Source organism: Carcharodon carcharias, chromosome 6 (genome assembly GCF_017639515.1).
Source record: "Carcharodon carcharias isolate sCarCar2 chromosome 6, sCarCar2.pri, whole genome shotgun sequence".
Lineage (NCBI taxonomy): Eukaryota > Metazoa > Chordata > Chondrichthyes > Lamniformes > Lamnidae > Carcharodon > Carcharodon carcharias.
The window spans coordinates 24,468,657-24,483,337 of record NC_054472.1 but is presented as its reverse complement, the minus strand read 5'-3'; positions in this window follow the sequence as shown (position 1 = coordinate 24,483,337).

Sequence of the window (14,681 nt, the reverse complement as noted above, 5' to 3'; positions counted from 1 at the left end):
TTTACATGTCAATTTGGAAACTCTCTAAAAGAAAATGTTTTTATTAAAGTTTCGTTTCTGTCGATTTTTTTCTCTCAAACTAACTTTTCCTTCTCTATGTTCCTGATTCGACATAGAATTCGCCCATCCTAATTCAACCTCCTTCTCAGTCGTTGCTCTGTTTATTTTTCAATCCTTAAATCTAATTGGTCAAGGAGATATATGACTGCTTGCCCTGTTTACGCATGTCCCCAAAGGTCAGTCTCCCTCAATGTGATATTTTCAGCTCACATTTCCAATAATTTATCACACAAATTTTTTTGTTAAAAACCCAAATACGCAAGAGCAAGTGTAACTAACAACAAACACCAAAAGATGGCCTGCTACAGCAAAATCTGGTCCTATATGTACCATGGTAAAAAGAAAGTAGTTCAAATATATCTTGACCACCACATCTGTTTAATTCATCAATAGTTATCCTTCCACTTCCTACTCTTAACCTTATGTTAATTGTATTATTAGGGTTAAGAATATACAGGTGGAGAGCATTGAAAGATTATGTACCTTGAGCACAAAAAAAGAGAAACTTCATGCCACAGCATTTTGTCCTGCCATTTGGAGGTGATGGGGGCCCTCAGTGGAGGGGACTCTATGTAGGAGTCCTCCCCATTACCACCAGGGATTTGGTGTGGAGAACGCTGCATGCAGCAGTCCCATGCAACCATAGATTAAGATGGTTCACGGACTTCCAGGATGCCTGTATTTTCTGTGGCCTCGAGGAGTCCATGTTCCATGTGCACTTAGGGTGCCAGAGGTTTCAGCTCCTATTTGATTATTTGAGGGGGATACTCCTCAAACTCTAGTTGTACTTTAGCTCCACACTCCTGATATTTGGCTACCCGGTGCGGAGGGCAGGCAGATTGGAAGATCTCCTCATGGGTCTGCTCCTGGGCCTGGCCAAGGTGGCCATTGACAGGTCCAGGCAGTGGGTCATGAATGGGTTGTTAGACTTTCTTCCCCTCATCTGCTATGTTTGCGCCTGATGTCCCTGGAGAGGGAGCACATGGTGTCTACCAGTATGCTTGAGGCCTTCTGTGACTGGTGCACACCACAGGGGCTGGAGCGCATCATCAGCTCTGGGGATGACATTTTAATTTAATTTAATTTAAGTTCCCTTTAAAATTTTGCTTTTAGATACAGTGCCCCTTTAAAAGGGCTTTCAGTTAATTAACTTATTTATTAGTTAATTTGTTTAATTGGTAGAAGGGAAGCTGTGGAAATTAAACAATTGTTTATGGATTGAAGGATGCATCAAGGATATGGTATTTCTCAGTTAGATCTGTCTCGTTGAAAGTAGGCTGTACTCAACTGAAAACTGATCCAGCAATGTTCTACTGGTACCACAAAAGGAAACTCACATGCATCTTTATGATGCATACTGATGATTTTTCTATGGAGAGGTTCTGTGGAATTTGAGCATTTTTTATTCATAAGATTAAAGGGGAATTTAAGATTGGAAGCTAAGCCTTGGAAGCCTTTATATTTAAAGGTCAGATACTAAGTAAAAAAGGTCTGGAGTAACTTTGAATCGACAATTTTATCTAGAAAGTATTACTCATATCCCGATTTTCTATTTCTTTCTTCTTTCATGGGATGTGGGCTTTGCTGGCAAAGCCAGCATCTGGTTCCCATCCCTAATTGCCCTGGAACTGAATGGCTTGCTAGGACATTTCAGAGGGCAGTTAAGCATCAACCACATTGCTGAGTCACATATAGGCCAGACCAGGTAAAGGTGGCAGATTTCCTTCCCTAAAGGACATTGGTGAACCAGATGAGTTTTTACAACAATCGACGATAGTTGTCATGATTGCCATTAGTAAGATGAGCTTTATATTCTAGATTAATTGAATTTAAATTCCACCAGCTGCCATGGTGGGATCAAACCCACGTCCGCAGAGTATTAGCCTGAACCTCTGGTCCAGTGACATTAGCATTACACCACCATCTCCCTCATGATTAAATTGTGCCAGGTCATCACAGAAAGATGAAGTAACATCTGAAAAAGAAACAGAGTGGTTAGGAAGCTTGATCTAACAGTTCTATTGGCTATGCACTCAGACAAGACCAGATACTAGTTTTGATGTATTGGAACTATGATTAAATATACTACAGTCAAAGGATGTACATGTTTACCCAGCAAGAAACGAACCTGTGCTGTGTTTGGTTCTAAGAAATGAAATGAAGCAATTAGCAATATAAGAGCAGGAAACATCAAATTAGACGTGTCCACAAAAAAAGCAAAGGAGTAAAGTAAAAGCAGGAATTCCTTAGATCAGTACAGAAATAACACAAGCAAATCAGGCAGAACATGGAATATAAAGAAGTAGGGTAAAATAGATTATACTGAAGGATAGTGTTTAACATAAAGGGAAACAGTGAAGGATTTTATAAACATATAACAGGTAAAATATTAATTTCAGAAAAGATAGAACTAAATACAGATAGATAAAGAAATATTTTGGAGGATGGAAGAATGGTGCTCATGCAAAGTGCTTTTCCTTGGTTTTCAGAAAGAGTGTGGTAGTGGGAATTAAAGAGTACAAGAGGAAGTGGTTCAATTAGATAGGAAGAATATAGAGAATGAAGTAGTACTGAAACAATGATGGAACCTAAAGTGAAACTCCATCTGATGGCACGTATTCTAAAATGCTGAGAGTCAGAGAGGAAATAGCTAAGGATCTGACCACAATCCTTCAAACAAATTATGATATGGAAGACTGGAGGGTTTCCAGTATGTAACACCTTAATTCAAAAAGGAGCACAGTGATAAATGCAGGAATTTCAGAGCAGCTAATTTAATACCATTGCTGGGTAAACTTCTTGAGGTCATATAAAAGGATTAAATTAATACTCAGCAGGAGTGTAACTAATTAAGAATGGTCTGCATGAATTTGTAAAGGGGAAGTCATAATTGACAAACTTAGACCTTTTTGAGGAAATAATGAAAAGTATTGACTAAGATGATGCTACACAAGGATTTTCAAAAGCCTTTTAATAAAATGCTGCATAGGAGGATTGTTAATTAATCCTGTAGCAACAAGTAAATTTCCTCCCTCACTTTGGCAAATTCCCAAAGAGTGGCATTCTTGATGCTGGGAGCACACGCACATTATACTAATTTGGGTGATTCAGAAACTCCAGCAGGGCTAATCCATTTTTTGTTGAGCCATCCCACTCTGCTATTTTTCCTGGGAGCTAAAAACCCATACATCTGTCCCATTGCTGGTGGTGCAAGTTCTTAAAAAGGACAAAACTCCGGTGATTTTAATATAAGCAATTGGAAAGTACATAATCTGACAGAAACTGATGCCTAAATCTTAGCACAGAGGAGATCCTTGGGAAACTGAGCGGGGGTGGGGGGGGGGGAGGTAGGGCAGAAATCTGACAACTCTGGACCTGATAAAAACTGCCAACGGACAGGACCCAGTTGCAGTTTGCACTTGCTAAACCTGGGAGGCTTTATACATTTACAGTTGTGTCTTCTGGGATGAGAAAAGCACAAACCACATTTCATTGGTTAGTGGATTCCATTCTAACAGCAGCCAAGGATTACATGCTAGTGTAATAGACACAATCATTCCTTGAGTGAGCAGGCTATTAGTTCCCAATTAGAGAAGTATTGTCACCACATTAAGTAATTTTACACAGTAAGCAAACCCTGACCAACAGATCCAGTCCACTGACACAGAAGATATTTTAGTAAACTGAAGGAATCCAAGTGAAGACTTTGTGCTAGCTAATCCAGATTCTTCCCAAGTGTTTATGGTTCAAGCTGACACATTAGGCAAAAGATTAAAGAAAAGAAGGTCTGGAATTTGTCTAGTGCCTTTTATGACCATAGGATGTCCCAAAGCACTTTACTGCCAATGAAGTACTTTTGAAGTGTAATCACTGTTATAATGCAGGATGTAATGTAAAGCAATGTAGTCAGGGGTAACACTGCTTTGTGATCAGGTGAATGATGATGGGGGAAACCTCATTGTTTGCCTGAGATGCAAGCCATTGTTGAGGGAAATAAGTTATTGAAGAATATATAAATGTTATCTGGATACTTCAGAAGCTATAACTAGTTATAAGGACAACATTTGCTCTGCATTCTGACCACAGTCACAGAGCATTGTTGCATTTGATTTGTGACAAAAAATGTGCATCTGTGTAATGGAGCAAGGTAAAACACCATTAATTAGCATTACTATGGTTCACAAAATGAGAGCTGCGATGTGTTGTAATGTTAGAATAAATGCAACCTCAAACCTCATCACCACCATAGAGTCGGAGAGTTATACAACATAGAAACAGGCCCTTCGGCGCATCATGCCTGTGCCGGCCATCAAGCACCTATCTATTCTAATCCCATTTTCCAGCACTTGGCCCATAGCCCTGTATGCTATGGGCACCACATCAGTGGTGCTCATGAATAGGAAATCCAGATGAGGAGTGATGTGACAAAAATGGAGCATTTCTATCCATAATGTATTTTGGGTTTGGTTCCTTTCCTTTCGCCGTGGTACAAATTCAGGCTGGCTCACAGAAAATTGCCCAGCTTATTTTGATAAATTGCTCTAGAACATAGACACAGGGATATATTTTTCCTTTGGGGCGATGTCAGCTCCCCGGAATTTCAACAGTCAGTGTGTCAGAGAAAGGGTGGAATGATGGAACATTTCTATCATTTGTGCCATGGAAATGAATGGCACTGGAAATACTGTGCATTCCTGCTGTATAAAATTGCAATGGCACAGAGGGAGAATTTAAAAGTGTATCCAATTGATTCATTAAACTTCCTCTGCAGCATTTTGTTAAACATCATTTCAATTATCCCAGGTATAGCTGGCCTGCTTACACTGCAGGCTCCCAAGGCCCACAGCAGCAATTTCCAATGCCTTCACTCGGCAGGCTGCCTGATACTGTTGAAGAAAGAATCACATTGGAGCCTACCAAAATTATATAAAATGAGCCTGACAATGGGAAATCAGCTAATTCCAGGGGGCAAGGGGCAGGAGGAAAAGCTTACTTGCCCCTTCTCCAAGCAGTTATTGATTTAAGGGCCAAGAGACAATTCCTGACTGTTGTGTCTGGCCAGGTGACTGAAGGGGGAACTAAGCATACATTTAAATTTCATTTGTTCTAGTCATCTTTTGAGAAGTAGTTTTCAGCCTGTCTTGTTCAACCTTAAGATTCCAACACAAGCCATCAGAGAGAGATATGTAGGCAGTGAAATTCCATGGATGATCAGCAGCAAGATAGGACATAAGGTTAATAATTACAGACTGTGCCTACTTCAATCTACACTACAGTTCAGCACAGTAGATGTAACTGTTATTTTTCATCTTTTGAAGGGAAGGCAGTTAAACCTGTAACTACTGTAAATCTACAGTGTATCGTTACATCTATTCACTTATCCATTTCCTGTTAATAAATGTGCTTTGACAATGTATAGTCCTTGTCATGATCTTGTGAAATGTTTATTCTGTTGCCTTCTGAAATTGAGAAAATCATATGATGATACCAGTAATACTGTTGTCAAGAGCTTTCCAATTGACCTCTGGGCTCACTACAAATGACTAGATATTGAGCAGGAAGAGGCACAGTCCAGAACATTGAAAGCAAAGGCTTACTAGTGAGTCATGAGAAAAATATATAAGAGTACCAAACTCAAATCAAATGGTTGACAGGTGCAAGGGCATACACATTAAAGAATGTTTGAGAATCAGGACAGGATCATAGAAAGATATCCTTATCATTTTGTTTTCCACCATTATTTGGGTAAATGGTGCTTTTTGACAACCTTGAATGGCCAAGATTTAATGTTAAGCATATGCCCTTGTTCTGGACTCCCTGTCCAGAGAAAATTGCTGCTCTTGATCTACCCTACGAAATACTTTAATCAACTTAGTGGGCTGTATTATACAGTAAAAATAATCGTACGGTTAACAACACTCAGTTATTAAATAAAAAAAAATCGACCAACAACTTCTGGTGACCGCACATGTGGAGTTAAATGCAACAATCAGGAGGTCGCTGATCAAGATGCCCTCTCCTTCAGCGATTTTGCTACAATGGTATCTCACTGAAAGACTCATCATTAAAATAACTACAGCAACTTCATGTTGCAGGTATGTGAAATACATACTGAACTCGCAGCTGGGGCCTGCGAGGAGTATTTCGATGCAGGCCCCAAGCACCTCTGGTGAATGGAAGTGTCAATGTGATTTTCAAGACCAGGTAAGTAGGTATTTATTTCTAATTCCTGTGGGTCAGCACTTTCCAACATTAGTCGGAAGTTACAGCCCAGAAAGAAAATGTTAAAAGATATTTAAATTTTTAAAAAATCTTCAACAATAATTAAAATCTGAAGGATTGAGGCTCCATGCTTGTAAAATTTAGTTTTCAGTATCAGATGTTGTCCAACTAGCATTTTATATAACAGTAGCAAACCTTCCATTCCTTTTGTATCCTAACCCACTGACCCCCATGCCACTGCACCATCCCCCACCACCAATCAAGATGAAGGTTCCATTCCATTAATGTTTTAAATTACTTTTTGTTCTGTTCCACTAGTTTTCAGTGATTTCTGTATATGGACCACTAAATCTCTCTCCTTCTTTATAATTCTTAGATCCTCACCTTTTTATAAATTCTCTGATCTTTTCTAGGCGCAAAGTGGATGACCTCACACTTCCCCCTTGTTGAATTACATCAGCCACAGATTTTACTACTCAATCTGTCAATGACCCTTTACTGCTTTCTGCTCCTGGCTACACAACTTCGACTAACACCTAGCTAGCATAATGTCATCAGCAAACCAGGGTATATGGCTCTATGTGCCTTCATACAAATCATTTGTAAATTTATTGAAAAGTTTAAGAGCTCAGTATAGCACCACGTGGGACACCAGTAGTCACATCCTGCCAACTGAGGAACATACATATTATCTCTATTCTCTATCTCCAACTTCCTAACCAATTCCCTTCCCATGTCAAAAGGTTGCCTCCAATTCCATACACATTGATTTTTCCCAACTGTCTTTTCTGAACTGAAAAGAACTGGGACGTGAACTACAGATAGGGGGTCTGGCAGAGGGGCTGGGAAGCAGCAGAAGACGAGGATGCAGAGATATTCTCCAAACCCTCATCCTCCTCACCCATCTCCACAGCCTTGGGTTGGCTTTCGTGTGGGATAAGTGGGTCTGGCTGCTGGGGCAAAGCAATTGGCTCTTCCAGCTACTGTTGTGCCACCAGTGTTGATGTCCTGTCAGGGGTATGCAGCTCCTTGTATACTCCTTGGAAATCAGCGCTCATTCTATGAATGGCCTACTCCAGGCTACTGAGTGAGGTTTGAATTCTTTGCAGGGCGTCACACTGAGTTTGCATGCACTGTGTGTGGTGCTGCATGTGCCTCTCCATGATATTAGCCATTCTCTCAAGGCTGGAGTTCATGAGATTGAGCCCCTGAGACAAGATAGTATTAATCACTGCAATGGACTCTCCCACTTGAAGTGTGTGAGCTTGCATTGCTTCAGTGAACTCTGACAGATGTCCATGAATCTGCTGTTGATGCTCCAAGTACTGTGCCCCATAAGATGACACCCACCTCAACACCTACTGGAGCATCATCACTGTCCTTGTTCCTCCGAGAGGGACAGTGCACAGATGCCTCTGACTCTGACACTTCCTAATGCACTCTGGTGCGGTGCCCTTCACCACATGCCACCAGTCTATATGTGTGCTACATCCCTCCAAAGTGCTAGTATCCGTGATGGCAGATAGCAGGTTGGTCAGATGTGATGGTGCGTCCTTGGGCATTTCTTTCTCTTTGTGATGCCTGATGTGAGGAATAAGCCAGCCCGGGGGGGGGGGGGGGGGGGGGGGGGGGGGGCTGGGGGCCGAGTGCTGTAGGGACCTGTGTGAGACAAGTGGAGGTAATTCGAGTAAGCCCTTGAAATTTTGAGAGCACACACAGATCCAGGCCATTGCCCTTAACTAGCTTCATTATGCAACCCACACATCACACTCTCCCTCATACTGACTTTGCAATCTGCTTAATGCACTAACAGCATCACCTCCACCACAGACACCATGTTTGAAAGTACCTCTGACACCACTTTTGTCACCTACAATGGGTGATTCTCAATCACCGATAATGAACTCGGCTGGTACCCTTGTTATTTCCATTGCTGTCTCCTCGACTTGAATCACCAGTAGCCTCACGGACCCATCCCTCTGGCACTGAGTCCTCTTGTCCTGCAAATACAATATAGAGTGATGTAAGCCCATTTTATTATGCTGCCAGGGATACAGCTCTCCAAAGTGGTGACCATTCACGTCAACCCATAACTGCTTGGACCTACATGACTGCCTTGGCCATATAATCATTCAAGTGTGCCCCAACTGGTGCAGCATTCAGCTGCCATTATCGTAGGGACCTCTGTGTGATTCCGCCAAACAGCTCACCTTGCCTCAGCTCATCAGGTCGTGGAATCTTTGGCCGCATTGGATCCAGGAGCATAGATGTTCAACTGCTGCACTCATGGTGGATGCGATCTCCTGCCACAGTCCACACTAGGCGCATTCCTCCTTCCTCTGGGTATATTGGTCTCCCTCCATTGCTGCACCTCCTCAACCAGAATCTGGAGGTCTGGTCACAGAAGTGGACACCGTCCCTCCTGCACCTTCAGCAGCTGTCCTCTGTGACATGCTGGTATGACAATGAAAAAAAAACATGGACAAGTATGGCTTCCATCTTTGCTTGTTGCCACACAACTTATGGCAGCTCACAGAACCAGATTCTCTAGTTCAGCAATGACTGATGTTGGTGATGGTGTGGGTGAGTGAGGGCTGCATGAATGCAGGGTGGCCTGGCATATGTTCCTCTCACACCAACATGACATGTTGTGCTCTTGAGTGCGCAAGATCCTGCTTACCTGCTCCCTCTGCGTCATACTCATCTGCAATGACAGTGTGCTGCTGTGAGGGTAATTCGATGCCCGCACCCTGATACATGTGTGGTGAAGGGGGTAGGTGGGAAAGTAAAGGTTTTGCCCCTGCCATCTAACAATCAACCCAAGGCACTATGCTAATCTGAGTTAATGCAGAGCGTCAGGACCAGCTGATGTTGTCAAGACGCTGTCATCTCCATGGCTGTGTCTTGAGAAATGAAGAAGCACACAGTAGCAACTTAAGGCTGGCAAAGCTTCACAAGGTCAATAAGCAGCATTAAACTCCATTTTCCAATGGAAAGCTCATGATGGGCCATCTCTTCCAGTATCAGGAACCAGCTGGACTAATTCAGTTCGTACTCAACTGACTTATGATAGGTCCAGCAGCAGACCATTAGCTTCATACCTCACAGCTGAAAGTGTTTACAGGGGTGCCCTTTATTTTGTGCCCAAGAGGTGTTCCGCATGCAGGGCCCACCTCCACATCTAATCTGCTTCCAGGGTCAGCAGGCCTGACTCTATCCTGTACCTTCCCCATCCCCGACCCTTGGAGCGAAGATCACACAAATTGGGGGCCTTTCTACAAAGGCAGATGTGGCAAGTCAGGAAATTTCCAGACTCAAGCCACCCACCTTGGTAGCAAAAATCTGGGCTGAGCTTTCTTTCCAGATTTATTAAATTCCCTAGCTTTCATGGTGGAATATGAACTCATGTCTCTAGATCACAACTCCATTAACATAACAACTATGCTACCATATCCCTAGGTAAGTGGTTTGATAAAGGATGTTGGCATTTTGCTGCGACATTGTAATCTGTTTTTGTCTTTGTTGCTGTAATATGGGGATTCTGTTACATAAAGAATTAAAACCCACTGAGGTTAGATTAAGATCGTAATACATGACTCACATTAGTTATGACACTTGGAAGGCCATTGGTGATATCACATATAGGCCCTGATTATTGGGTCAGTAATGAAGCAGCAGTTTGCTGTTGACCTTGAAGAAAACTGCACGTAAAAATCTAGCGCTGAGGTATGGATTTCCCCTTTTCCAATGTCAATCTGAAGCTGGCGCCAAGTCAAAGATATCTCCCAGTGTCCTGCAGCATTGATGTCAGCAAGCAGGTCAGCAGCCAATCCATGGAAGTATTCTTATGGACAGGAAACCAATAAGTAAAATGAACTGAATTTTCAACTTTAGATAAAAACTTGAGCAAAATAAATGGTTGGGACATTCACATGGGATTAAGGTAGAATACGAAAATTCTATCTTTTAAAATTAAAAATCTATGATATCAAAGTGGAGAAATTTGACATTCCACAAATATAGTTTTTTTTTCAAGGGCTGTGAAGCTGATCAGCAGTAATTATGAGCTTAGTATGCTGTTAAGCACCAAATTACATCTCATTGAGCAAGCTGTAACTATTTCAAAGGTTTTTACGATGAGACCTATAGCGTAAAATGACAAGTTCTTGTCAGTTCAGTGATTTCTACTTGTCTGTAGCCTGGGAAGACATTAACAGCACTCCCTATGGGGAAGCGTAGAAACACTGACAGCAACTTCTTGGTCTCCGTGTTTAACTGCACATGAGCAGACTCCAGAAATTGCTGTCAGCTTCAGAGAAGCAGTGACAGTAAATGCTGATTATTTTGATATTACTATTTCAAAATCCAGACTATGAACTCACATTTCCTTCAACTTGTTTTTTGATTTAGTTTTAATTAGATTTAATATTTACAAATATCCATTTTGTATAAACAATGCACTTCCATGTTTTATTGATCCATTCATAGAATTCTAATTGCATGTTGTTGGAATTCCAGTGAAAGTGTTTGTATAATAATACCACCTTGAAATTCAGATGAATGAACTGAGTTTTATAAAATTGTAAACTCAATAAATGCCATTAAATAAGTTTCCCTATTTGACCATTGTAAATGATTGCTATATTTAAGCAGATAAACTGTAGTATAGAGGCACCTAAGATCAATGGGGGCATAATTTTCCAAACTTAGTTGTTAAAACCCTGTGGACAGGCATTATCTGCTATCAGAAAATTAAGGTACTCAAGTGAGCACAAAGCTGCAATAATCACGTTTGCACTTCAATAAACAAGAAACGAGCTCCAGAATCATGCTAAACAAAGCAATAGTAATCCAGCAGGGCAGAAGATAAGCTTTTATGTCTGCCCTAGTTGGTAGAGTCTAAGTCATGTGTTTGAGTTTTTAACAGTAGATATTTTCTCAGGCCCAGTATCATTACCCACAAGCGAACCTTATGCCCCCTATGATTCAAAATGGATGTCTTGTTAAAAAGCTAGATCAGTTGCAGTGTTCACAACAAAGAACCCTTACTTGCAACTGAGATCCATCATGTGTCAAGGTTCATTCACCTTTCTGCAACAGCAGCCTGAAAATGTACTCTTTACAGATCGAGAATTAGATTTTGAACCAAGAAGTTATTTATTCATATAAAACTGACAAACAGAAACAGTAAAACTCAGTGAAATGTACATTTTTCGATCTGTCTTGATATATGAAATCAAAAAGATGCTTCTCATTTTCTCTCTAAACACAACCATTTAAAACATTTACTTGCTGTAGCTTCACTCTAGCCTAACTCACTTGTCAAGCTGGTTTGAAACTTTCAAACACACAGCTTGTCGTTTGGTAGTACAGAACGAGTATTGCTGGGGAAAAAAAATGAAAAAGAACTGTGGTAGCAACACGAATGGTAACTGCCACTAACAGGATGCTGCCGTCAAGCCAAAGAGACGTTCTGCCTATCACATAAATGAATAATGTGGTGTATGAATTTCAGTGCCAGTTTGATGCAGTGTATGTAGGCTGTATGTCCCAAAGACTGGCAGATTTTATCAAGCAGCATGTCCCTTCTGCCATTCGCAACAGGCAAGGTATGGACCGTGCCAACCATGCTTGCAAAGCTCAAAGCAGAGTGGCCAACATTAGATGCGATTCCGCAATTGAACAACATTCGCTAAATAACCTTCAGTGTGCTAAGAATTACGCTGACAACCAATTTAAGATTGTCAGTCAGGCTCTCAGTGTGGCACATTTGCATGTACTGGAAGCTACAAATATTAATTGCAGACAGAAAGAACATGTACACACATTGCACCTGTTTCAGCTAAACAAAATAAGTGACAGCCATTTGCTGGTTCATTCCGCAGGGCAATGTCATGACCAGAGTCTAGCTGTCTGGTTTAAATTTGAAACAATGCTTGGCAGTTAATTGGCAGTCATCAGCTTGTATATTCTCCTTGGCAATGTCTTTACCAAAATCTACTTGCAATCAGCACTCTCTTCTCACATTATAAATATGCTGTTTCCCCTGACACTGGTATTTTCTTGTGAATTGTCCTGATGAGTGCAAGATGAAAAGCTGCGACAAAAAAAATCTTTTTTCAGCAAAACACACAGCCCTTCGGCCATCAGCTGCAAAACTCAAAACATTCATTGTAGATTGATCTTTGAACTGGAAATGTAGCTTAACATAATTTGTAATTACAGAACTCTGGTCACCACACTATCCATCTGACAGAACTAGCAACCAATCAGTAACCATGTCCCATACCCAAAGTTCTCAGATACAGCTCCCTGTTAAACGCTGACTAGTGTCAGTTTTTTTTTCTTTTGTGCCATGGTGGTAAGGGACCACTGCGGCAGCTACACTGAAACAAAAGGCAGTCCACATTTTTGTTTGCAGTCAATATTTTTGTTTTACTGATGCGAGATGGCCTACGTAATAGAGGAAACCATGTTAAGCAGGGTCCTTATCACATTTCCACCTCCTTCCCCACCAATTCACATTCCAGAAGGGCAGCCTGGGAGGTGATGAGATAGTGCTTGGATGCTACCTCTGTCCAGGCGAGGACTTAGTCACTGAATTGTTTGCTTAATTCTTCCAAAGAAACTGCAAAAGAATTTATAGCATTCACCTGAAGGCCAGCAAGATAGAGCCATATAATGAAACAGCCCAGAAGGTGGCCATTTGGCCCATCATATCTGTGCCAGCTCTTTGAAAGAACTATACAATTAGCCCCACTCCACTGTCTTTTTCCCATAATCTTGTAAAGCTTTCCCCTTCAAGTATTTACCCAATTCCCTTTTGAAAGTTATTGAATCTATTTTCACCAGCTTTATAGGTAGTGCATTCTAGATCATAACAAAAAGTTTCTATTCATTCTATTAAAACTCTTCTTGATTTTGAACACTTCTATTAAAATCTTCCCTTAACATTCTGAGAACAGCCCCAGCAATTTGTTTCTCCAAGTAACTGAAATCCCTCATTTCTATTAGTAAATCTTCTCTGCACTCCAAGGCTTTGATGTCCTTCCTAAAGGCGTGCCCAGAATTGGCCATAATACTTCAGCTGGGGCCTAACCAGTGATGTACAAGGACTTAGCATTACTTGCTTGCATTTATACTCCAAAGTAAAGGATTCTTTATGCTTTTTGAAACAGCCTTCTCAACTTCAAAGATGCCACCCACAAAGATTTATGTACATACACCCACAGGTGTCTCAGTTCGTGTACTCCTTTTAAAATTGTACTATTTAGTTTATATTGCCTCTTCTCATTTTGGTAGGAACGACGCATAATTTCACACATCTTTACTTTAGATATGTCATGTGTCAGTCCATTGCCTATGTCATCCTGAAGTCTGTTTCTGTACCCCACATTATTTATTACATTTGAGTTTTGTGCCATTGGCAAGCTTTGAAATTATTCCCCAAGTACAGAAGCCCAAGTCACTAATATGTACCAAAAAAGAGCAGTAGGCCTAAAACAAATCCCTATGGAACACTATTGCTTACATTCTCCATCTGGAAAAAAGCCATTCACCACTATCCTCCGCTTTTTGTTCCTTAACTAACTTTGTGTCCATAATGCCAATGCCTCTAATTCTTTGGACTTTAATTTTGCTAACAAATCTATTTTTGGGTACCTTATCAAACACCTTTTGAAAATCCATATATACTGCAATACCTTCATCCACCCTGCCTGTTACCATATGAACAAACTCATTCAGGTCAGTACAACAGTTTGCCTTTAAAGAATCTGTGCTGGCTATAATTAATGAACCCATATTTTTCCAAATTAATTTTGTCTCTTTTTAAAAAAAGCCAAGATGAATAAATAAACAAAGGTGTAACATTTGCAATCCTCCAGAGTCCCATATTTAAGGATTGAAAGATAGTAGCTTTTGCCATATATTTTAAATAATCACTAGAAACCATCATGATTGATCATGGCACCAAAATCACTGCATAGACAGGCTGAATATTTGCTCTATGATAGATCACACTGTTTTAGGTGCTCGGTTGTGCCCATTTTGGGCTGTGTAATAGTGTCCTAAGTTAAGTTGTCCAACAAAATCCTTAACAACCAGCATTGCAGATGGCTAATGCAATCAAACACTTTAGCCAGAGATGAGTAGCTGAGACAAACAAAAGTACACATTGACTGTATGAAGGGTGCATTTTCTCATTTAGAAATAAATAGCAAAGTTCACTTTTTTTCTGATTATGACTATAAACTGTCTTACAAGACTGGCAAGGGTTCTTGGGTTTCCGCCAATTGAATTATGACTCAAACTTTATAATTGCAAGCTATAGAAACTGGTCCATCAGCAGATACTTGCACTGATGTCATTATTATCTAGGTGTCAGCTTTGACTTAGTT